At 36.3% G+C, this 8633-nt stretch overlaps 1 non-coding gene across 1 annotated transcript; it reads right to left on the bottom strand.

Moving 5' to 3' along the window:
- Positions 1-699: 699 nt before the first annotated feature.
- Positions 700-771, bottom strand: TRNAG-UCC (transfer RNA glycine (anticodon UCC)). The gene has a single exon. It is a non-coding gene; the product is annotated as a tRNA-Gly (tRNA).
- Between the last annotated feature and the right edge of the window lie 7862 nt (positions 772-8633).

Below are 8633 nucleotides of genomic sequence, written 5' to 3'. Positions count from 1 at the left end.
TGTCTCTAGCAAGTAATCAAAGCTGTTATACTGAGAATTTCATAATTTCTCTATGAGATGTGGCCAGGGAAAAATGGAAAATAATAACCTTCTTGAACTTTAACTAGCGGTCTGGATGTTCAGATTTTTATTGTTGAGTTTACTTGCAGGAAAAATGTTGGGGTATAGTTAAAGCCCCCAAAAATTATATGCATGGGCTAGTTGCACATAGGAGAAATGTGACACCTTGACTGGAAATGTGACATTTAAATGGTCCCTTTGACCTTCACTCAGACTGATTTCCCAACATCCTCAGCTCATTCTGTCAATAAGAAGTTGTTTTTGATTGGTATGTTTTTCAGAAGACTGAAATAATTCTATCTGGAATTCTCATTGGCTTAATTTCTTCTAAGATCTAGTCAGATAGATGAGAGTCAATCATTTTGGATGCAGTTATTTTATCATGCTTGGGTATATTACTGTATGAATAAAGGTTATGAGTTTTATTACCTTTATTCATACACTTATGTGCCTTAATATTATCTTTATTCATACACTTATATGCTATGACTTTATGTCTCATGGCAAATCACATTGACCAAATAAAATTCTGTCTTTTAGTAATTGATCATTTCAAACCAAAACAAAATCACTATCTGAACAAAATACATAGTACTACTTTTTCATTTGCAAAAGTTACAACTTACTGTTGTCCTTGTCTGCGTTGGCCGGGAATCGAACCCGGGTCAACTGCTTGGAAGGCAGCTATGCTAACCACTATACCACCAACGCTCCTCCTACTGTGTAAGAAATATCTAAAAAATAGGCTGCTACTTTATCTTTTTCTTCATTCAAAGTAAGATAATCCCAAAGAAACTTTTGAGAAAACTCCTAGGATACTAGACAACCTCAGTGATTTACGATATGTATAGTATGTATGTATGTATGTATTTATTTATTTATTGATTGATTGATTGATATGTATAGTATTTAGTCGATCTTTCTGTTTTTGCAATGCCTCATAGAAAGGTTTCCCCCAATATGCAAAGGAAAGAATAGTTAATTGAAACACTCAATTTATCATTTGGCTGCTGGCAAAGATAAACACCCCAAATTTATTTTTCCTAATAATTTCATCTAGTCATCTTTCTTTTTAATGAATTTCTCTTTCCTTGAATCTCCTCAGTTTGTTGGCATGCTATCAATCAGTAGCAGAAAACAGAGAAATCATTGGATTCTCTACTGGAATGAAGTAGAAACTGTATGGAAAATAGTGTTGCCAAGTCAACCAACCACTCAAAATAGAATTAAAATCTCATGATAACTACAACCACAATATGCCAAGAGGGAAACAAAAAAGAAATTGTTCCCAAATGAAAGGAAAGGGAAAGCAGCAGAGAGTAGTCGCACTCTTGGTTCTTTGAATAACTTGCTTTATGTCCTTGGGTGATTCACTTAATTTCCCTGGGTTTTGGATTCCTCCTCTGTAAAATGAGAGGATTGGACTAAATCACTAGTTTCCAAATTATGAACCTTGGAATAATGCAAGAGGACCTTGAATTCATATGCTTTATATACTTCTACAATCACTCGGGTCGAAAAGTCCAATTGCAGTCATGTGGGAATTGGAAAAATATTTTATTTTATAAAAAGGTCTTCATTTGGAAAACGTTAGGATGCATTGGCTAAATGATATGTGAAGCCTTTTCAGACTATAGAATGCCATTATGTTATGAGTTAGATATCCAGATGTTGAGGCGTGTGATTCCTGACTGAAGTCTTTCTTCTGAAAGCAGTACTGTTACTACTAGAGAGAACAGTAGACTAGCAGTTTAGGAATATGGTTTTCCAAGCCACATTTTCATTCATTAATTTTTTGGCCTTGGGCAAATTAATTAAATTTTCTTTTTTTTTTTTTTTTTCACTTAAAATAACCACTTTGAGAAGACATAGGGAAAGTTTAAGGTGTTCTTCAAATTCACCAAACAAGATGATCTTATTGCTTTTCTTAGTTAACGACTGCCAGCCTACTAATGCCAAATTGGCAGAACAGGGATCAAAATGGACTAGTAGGCCTGCTTATCATTCCAGGTGTTCTTGCTTTTTCCTTTCTTCTATATTTCCATATTAGTATTCTCTTCATCTCTCTAGTTGTTTCTCCATTCTTAGGCCCATGTATTATTTGTGGTTTAAGGATCCTTATTACATACGTGATAGGTCAAGTTATAATACTTGCTATTTTGGGAAGAAGAAATAGAATAGATTCTCATAAACAGTGAAAAGCAAGATAAGAGACTGCCTAGACATTAAGTAGAATGATAATAATTTAATATTATTTTATATTGATATAATTTTGCCTTTTTCCTCTGTGTTTATACATTTCCGAAATATATGATTGCTTCTCAACTCAGATCTTTTCTGCTGCTGTGTGCTGGTGGTAAGTGCTTGTGAGCATGTACATTTATTCTTCTTTCTGAGTAGTGCTTAGTCAAAGACTCCCATTTATATTCTTGTCAGTTATTCATTTATCTCTCTGAGGCTCTGTGATTGTGTCATGACCACTGAAGCTGCTGCTGTCCTGGGAGGGATGCTCAGTTTGCTGAGGTACAAAGGAAAGTTCCCTTCTTTTTCAGTTATTGGATTCCACTCCTTCTGAACTCGAGCCATGTGAGCAGATGGACTCTCTTGGAAATGGAAATAAATGGTTATCTCTTGAAACAGAAGGGATTAGGAATTTACACGTCTTGGATGGTTGAAGCATCCTTCTTTCAGAATTATTAAAGATGCTCCTTGAAAGTAAGAGATTCCCCAATGCTCAACAATCTTAATCTTCATATTAACTTTTAATCAGTCTTTTAACATTGCCTTACAGGCATGAGTGAATGTTACAAAAGGTCAACCAACTTCATATTCATCTGAAAATATGATTAAATAAAGGCTTTTTTTTTCCACTTCAGTAGAACACATGAATTAATTTAAAGAAAAGAAGGAAAAAGTCCTCCACAAGCTAATAATAAAAGATAAGTTTTTCCATGTTCAACGTGCTTGGCAAGCAAACATAGGATTATTTTGTTAAACTAATATGTTATCCTTAAATATAACTACTTTAGAATAACACCTAAGTGTGAAAATAAAAACTTGTCTTGAATAAAAACAAAATAGTGAAAATAATTTTATAGTAAATTGATTTTTAAATAACCACTTTAATCAAAATTCCCTTAAATCAAAAAAACCTCCACTTAAAAATAGCATTTTAGGACATTCATAAAGGTGGATTGGTCAGAGATTTGTTGATGTTCTTGTCCCTGGTTTTAATTTTTTTAGCTTTCTTCTCAACCATCCAAATAGAATACCTGTATCTTTTCAGATAGCTCAGAACTTTTCTCTCAATTAAGTATGATTCTTATTTTGTTCTATCTAAAAATGTGCCATTAATATTTTTGTGATATACTTTTTACTAGATAATAATATTTTATTCCATAGACAACTGATGACTGAAAATGATATATCCTGCTATTTATGCTTCTCAGGAGCAGACTGCATAAATAAGATCTATTACTTTCCTTAGAGTTATTAAAGAAAATAAAAAGAATTATGAATATAAACACTGCTTTATCTCAAGGTAGAGACCGAGTTGATTACAATTAGAATTTGATGTAAACTAGGCCATGTCGTAAATTTCTTTATTTTCCAGTAACAGGCACCATTTACTGCATAAGTATTAGGTCCCAGAGACGGCCTGAGTACTTACGTAATTACCTTATTTTTTTTACAAGAATCTTTTGAAGTAGATATACTATTAGCATTTTATAAAAAGAAAACTGGGACTTAGTGAAGTTAATTAACTATTAGGTTATCATATAGCAAGTAAGAGATTGTATGTGGACTACTGGGAGTGATACATAAGGGGAATTTATTACACGGATTTGACCTTACACATTCGTGGAAACTGGTTCAACAATCTGTGTAAGGATTATGTTTCTGGAGACTGAGGTTAGCAGGGCAGATAGCTGGGAAGAGATGATGGATATAAAGTATGGAGAACAAGGAGAAAGCAGATCCCATCGTCAATACTGGAACCTGTGGCAGCCTCTCAGCTTCATACCTCCAGTTTCGATGATGGGGGTGACATGAAAGGTAATCCAGTGCCCTTTGTCATGGAGCTAAACACACCGGGTCCAGGAGTTTGAGAAGCAAAGGGTAGGAGCTAGGAGAACCTCAGTTCTGGCTACTGTGCCACATGGTAACGTGAGCCAGCAAATAAGTGACAGTGTACTTGAGGTACGACAGCACAGGTACCCTTGCACTGGTGTTTAGTTAACAAAATATGACCGCCTGAAGCATCCACAAAATAGGTACTGTGACCAAGGCTAACTTGACAATAGAAAGATAATTGTGAAAATGCAGTCCCAGTTTAGCAATTTAGCCAAGTTGACCCAATACAGCAAACCCACAGTAAATCCATGGCACAGATCTTTTCTGATATCAGCTTCTCTGCAAGGACATATTGTTCCATTTTCTTATGGGTTCTTAACATCATTTTTATTTTTTTTAATTTATTTTTATTATTTTTTAAAGACTTTATTTATTCATGAGAGACACACAGAGAGAGGCAGAGACACAGGCAGAGGGAGAAGCAGGCTCCATACAAGGAGTCCGATGTGGGACTCGATCCCAGGACTCCAGGATCACTCCCTGGGCCAAAGGTGGACGCTTAACCCCTGAGCCACCAAGGCGTCCCTTAACATCATTTGGTTTTTGCACTGTAACCAACCATGTCCCTAATTTTTCTCACTCACAATACTTGTGTAAATCTACTAATTTAGGAAATAAAGCCGAAGATACTTTCACTTAGAAGAATAAATCTCTAAATAATGAAAAATATTATCTTATTTTGGTAACAAAATAAAAATGATTTAAACTGAAATCACCTCCTCCTGTCATCCTCCATATCTCCTTTGGTTTGGGTCAAGATAGAACCTCAGAACTGTATCTACTCCAAGAAAGACTCACATTCCTACCTTCTCCCAACAGCCAGAACAAGGTTACTGCTAGGGATAAATGACCTTATCATTCTCTTCATTCTTGCTTTCATCAGTAACTTCATGATGCCCAGGACTACCAAGTCCTTCCTTTTCCCTGGATTCTAATCTAAGGACTCAGCACTCTGTAGCATCATTTATGGTGGTTTTTTTTTTTTTTTTTTATGTATCTGTCACCGCTCCATAACCTCAACAGACTCACTATATCAATCTTCAGCAATCTTTTCAAACTTTCTTTGAATGGGCACTTCCCTTTCTTGCCATACCAGAAACCTGGCTGTCCCCTGAAGACCCAGAATTCCCTACACGACCCTCAGTGGTGGCTGTCTTTCCCTTTCATGCTTGACATTTTACCTGGCATGGAGGTGAGAGAGATCATCTTCTGTTCCACTCAGGAACCTCCAAGCCAATTTCCTCTCCTTCCCTGTAAGTTCCCCAGCTTTGAATTTCACACCATCAGACCAAATCACCACCTGTTCTTCCGTGTTGAAGCCATCTACCAGACCCAGGCCACTTTTCATTTTTCTTGCAAGGATGCAGCTTTTGCCTTACTGTCGCTTCTCGTGTATTATTCCTGTTGAGTCCCTGGTGATTTCATTATCCACTTTCATGAAACAGGCACGTTTCCAGTCTTTCACTTCTTTAATTTTTTTTTTTCCTACAATAATCATGTCCTTGGCTCTCCTTTAGAAACTCACTGTGTCATGGTCACAGCTTCTGTCATTACTAATAACTGCAATCACTCCATTCTCTTAATTTTGAGGATCCTGTTCTCAGGATTTTCCCTCTAGTTTGTGCCTTCTAGTGTCCTTGCTGCAGTAAGATGTTTTCCCTATCAGGACCTACGATGTATTGATCCTCTTCTCTAGTCTACATACAGATCTTCCTTAATTCACAGTGGAGTCACGTCCTGACAGATTTAGATTTGATGCAGCTAAACAGCTAAACATAACAATCTTTAATGCCTCACCAAACCAACTAAATATCTTGGTCAACCAGAAAACTAAAATGCCTTTGTCATGCTATTTTTTTTAAGATATTTATTTATTTATTTATTTATTTATTTATTTATTTATTCATGAGAGACACAGAGACAGAGAGGCAGAGACATAGGCAGAGGGAGAGGCAGGCTTCATGCAGGGAGCCCCCAAAGTGGGACTCCATCCCCGGACTCCAGGATCACAACCTGGGCTGAAGGCAGACATTCAACCACTGAGCCACCCGGGCGTCCCTGTCGTGCTATTTCTACTGGAATGTGAGATCAAAAAACATAACAATGAACTCCTTCCATTCAGGATATTTCTCAGATGTTATAGCTATGGTGTGAATTTATCAGTATTGTTCTGATGTGAATAGTTACCACCAGTTAAATGCACCTCTGAGTAATTTAAAACATAGAAGCAAGGTACAGGCCATCTTTGCTCTGCCTGAGTATTTGTAGGAGTTGTAATTAACGGTGGCCTCAGTATCCTTGAAACCTGTCCCCAGCTTCATGCATATCTAGACACTATGGTGACATGATACTAATAGTATTTCTGCTCTTTCCATCCCAGCTAAGATGTTGAATCTTTTGACTTCTCAAATCAGTAGCAGACCTCCCGATTCTGTAAGTACATTGTTTTCTATATTAAATTCTTTTTTTTTCTGTTTGAACATACTAACAGAAGTTTGTTTCTTGTACTCAACTTCTATTGACATATGCTCTAAATCTCACTTAGATCTTTAGGGAAGTGACACTGTCAGTGAGATCTTCATGGGCTACCCCATTTAAAGTTTCCCCTCCCTCCACTTTCTCTTTCCATTCTATGGGTTACTTTGGCTTAGCACTTTCCACTTTTTAGTGTACGACCTATTTCACATATTTTACCTACTTTTTAAATTGCTACTTCTCCCCAAGACTTTTTTTTCCCCAATATCTGCTGCATACCCAGTGCCTAGAACAATGTCTTGTATATTATAGATACTACTCTGAAAACACTTACTACATGAATGAATTAGATCAGTTACTTACGACTCTCTATTTTCCCAGGTGATATCTTGTGTATATGTGCAAACGTGTAAGAATTTATATGTACACGCTCTGCTGTCAGGTATATGCATTATTTTTAAAATGCTAGGGTTCTTTAAATCTTTTGTGTCATGATGTGAGTAGAATGGCAGTCAGTACTTGAGCATGGTTGCTTGTCTTTTTCAGAGGGTTACAAAGCAGTGCTATGTTTCAGGACTATACTGATAAATTGAAACAATAGCTACAAAATCTGAGAAGTTTCCTGAATGGAAGAAGGAGTTCATTGTTACGCTTTTTGACCTCAGATTCCATTAAAAATAACATGAGAAAGGCATTTTAGTTTTCTAGTTGACCCCAGATATTTGGTTGGTTTGATCAGGCTTTAAAGATTTTTATTTTTAGCTGCTTAGCTGCATTAAATCTAAATTTCCAGATTTTTGTGAAATACTCTCTGTAGCCTCTTTCTTCACTGGATTCAGCATCAAGTAAAAGAGCAAGAGAGAGGCAGGATCTATAGGCTCACTTGCCTCCCAGCAAACAGGGAAATTAACATTATGAAATGCAGCCTGCCTCCCTCTCATTCTTTATATTCTTCTTGTCTTCAATGGCTGTTTTCAAAGGCCATGAATACTTCCATTGCAGATAATTGGTGCCACCTCCCCCTACCCTCCCAAGAAACACAGACACAAACACACTCAGACATGCATACTCACAGGCCTGCACACAAAAGATACACCCTTCCCCCAGCCACTAAAAATATACAATGAGAAGGAAAATCAATACATGACCTTCCCAAACAGTGGAGACTTGGTGATTTCTATTTCTAGTATCTGATTTTTAACATTAATTCCATATTTGGAGTTAGAAGAGATCAATGGCTCATTTTAGTATTATCAGGCATGGAGAAAGTTGAAAACCTTTTCAGGGATTATTTTGGGGTAAAGCATCCAAGCGTAGAAATGATTTTCTGTTACACAGTTGGGTTGAGTTGAGGAGTTACTCCTTTCTTTTGCTGTACCAGATCATTGGTCATTTGAATTAAAGCAAGAAATTTAGTTCCCTTTTGGTGGCTTAGTGTTACTATTATTGACTTTCAGCTTCTTCTCTTTACCCTGTCCCCTGCCCAACCCCTTCCCCCCACTTTTGTTTCGCTCTTTAGATATCTTCAGAATTCTTTTATGTAATTTTCAGGAGAATAGATCAAAGCATCTGAATTAATGAAACTGTCAAAAAATAAGGAAGACTAAGAGATTCTAGAACTGGCTTAATATTATTTTTTGTAATAGCACATAGTTACTTAAGAACCGTGAGCATTAGAAGACTAATTTTCATTTTGTAAGAATAATTTTATGGTATGATGGCTTTCTTTAAGGTAGGAAAGTATTCAATATTCAGAATAGAGGAATGCTGCCTGTTGAGCGCCCCTCTCTGTCTATACATATACATACATATGCATTTCACTGCATTACTTTCTGTTACCACCAAAAAGCTTAACACATCTGCACTCCTTGATTAGTTTATTAAATCTTTATAGAGTTTACTTCAGTTTAAAAATGGTATTTTCTGTTTAAAAAAGGCAAAGAAAATCAATTTAAAGAATAAAG

Source organism: Canis aureus, chromosome 20 (genome assembly GCF_053574225.1).
Source record: "Canis aureus isolate CA01 chromosome 20, VMU_Caureus_v.1.0, whole genome shotgun sequence".
In the NCBI taxonomy this organism is placed as follows: Eukaryota; Metazoa; Chordata; class Mammalia; order Carnivora; family Canidae; genus Canis; species Canis aureus.
Note: the sequence above shows the minus strand (reverse complement) of the source record. Positions and strands in the feature narration are given on the sequence as shown.